The sequence below is a fragment of the Penaeus monodon genome, chromosome 33 (genome assembly GCF_015228065.2).
Source record: "Penaeus monodon isolate SGIC_2016 chromosome 33, NSTDA_Pmon_1, whole genome shotgun sequence".
NCBI classification, from domain to species: domain Eukaryota; kingdom Metazoa; phylum Arthropoda; class Malacostraca; order Decapoda; family Penaeidae; genus Penaeus; species Penaeus monodon.
Genome location: NC_051418.1, coordinates 10,588,049 through 10,589,680, shown reverse-complemented (window position 1 = coordinate 10,589,680; position 1,632 = coordinate 10,588,049).

Below are 1,632 nucleotides of genomic sequence, written 5' to 3'. Positions count from 1 at the left end.
AACTCTGCTATACTGTTGTGTATTAAAAACCCCGTTTTATCTTGCCTGAATTACGGGTTGTTTCCGTATTTGAAGCCCCACAGAGAGAGTGGCCCAACAATATGTGATACTTAACATTTTTGGGGTTGAGATTGTAGATTTGGATGGAAGGACCACAGCCAGTGAAATTAAAAGAGAGAATATAAATTCTAAAAATCCAATGGGGGGCTTTATGATATTTAAGCAGGGTGTTTTTAATATTTAAAGATAGCGTTATAGTCTAGTAGTAAAAAAGGTCACCAGATTTAAAAATTCCCTCAGAGGAAGTTTTTTCAACTGCTAGCTATTCGTTATGGTATATCATATTAAGAGCAAGTATCAGGGAGCTCAGTATACTTTACCCATTCACACTTATACACCTAGCATGCTCTCATACATACACACTCACACCGCAGTCATGTTTGAATACACTCACAGTTGTACTCAGGGTTTGTTCACAGTTACTCAAAACTAAAGTAATCTCACCACCCCCCCCCCCCACTCAAACCCAGTATTCCCCTTTCTTCAAATTTTTTTCCACCCACTCACCATTCACCATTCACTCCAATTTACCCCCCCCCACCTCCAAAAAACCCTTTTATTCATTCACCCCCCTACCCCTCACCTTTTTTTGCACAATTTTTTTATCTTCTTAATTTAAGGTGGGAGCACACAAATAATCTGGGGTTTATTTACCCCAAATATTGTGTAATAAATAAAAATAATTTTAAAAAGGAAAAATTAAAAAAAATACTTTTTTATTAAAAAAGTAAAAAAAAAATTTAATCTCCCCTCCCCTCTCCCCTACCCCCCCCCTCCCCCCCCCCCCCTCTTCCTCTCTCCCCCCCCCCCCCCCCCCCCCCCCCCCCCCCCCCCCCCCCCCCCCCCCCCCCTCCCCCCCCCCCTCCCCCCCCCCCCCCCCCCCCCCCCCCCCCTTCCCCCCCCCCTCCAACCCCCCCGCTCCCCTTCTCCCCCCCCCCCCCCCCCTTCCTTCCTTTCCTTCCCCCCCCTTTTTTTCCCCCCCTTTCCCCCCTCCCCCCCCCTCCCCTTTTTTTTTCCCCCCTCCCTCCCCCTTTTTCCCCCCTCCCCCCCCTCCTTTCCCTTTCCCCCCCTTTCCCCCACCTTTTTTATTCTTTCCCCCCCTCCCCCCCTCTTCCATCTCCCTCCTCCCTCTTCCCCACCTTTCCCCTCCCCCCTTCCTATTCCCTTTTCCCCCTCCTCCCCCTTTCCCATTTTTCCCTCCCCTTCCCCCCTTCCCCCCTTTCCCTCCCCCCCCCCCCCCCACCCTCCAAATTTCCCCCCTATTCCCTTTTTCCCCCCCCCTCCTTCCTAACCCCCCCCCCCTCCTTTCCCCTTTTTTCCCCTCCCTCCTTTCCTCCCTTTTTTTACCTTTCCCCCCTTTTTCCCCTTTTTTTTCCCCCCCCCTCCTTCCCTTCCTTTTTCCCCTTTTCCCTCCCCTTTTTTTTTTCCCCCCTTCCCCTTTTTCCCAATTTTTTCCCCCTTTTTCCCCTCTCCCCCCTTTTTTCCCCCCCCCCCCCCCCTTTAAAAAAATTTTTTGGGGGGGTTTTTTTTTTTAAAAAAAAAAAATTTTTTTTTTGGGGGGATTTTTACCCT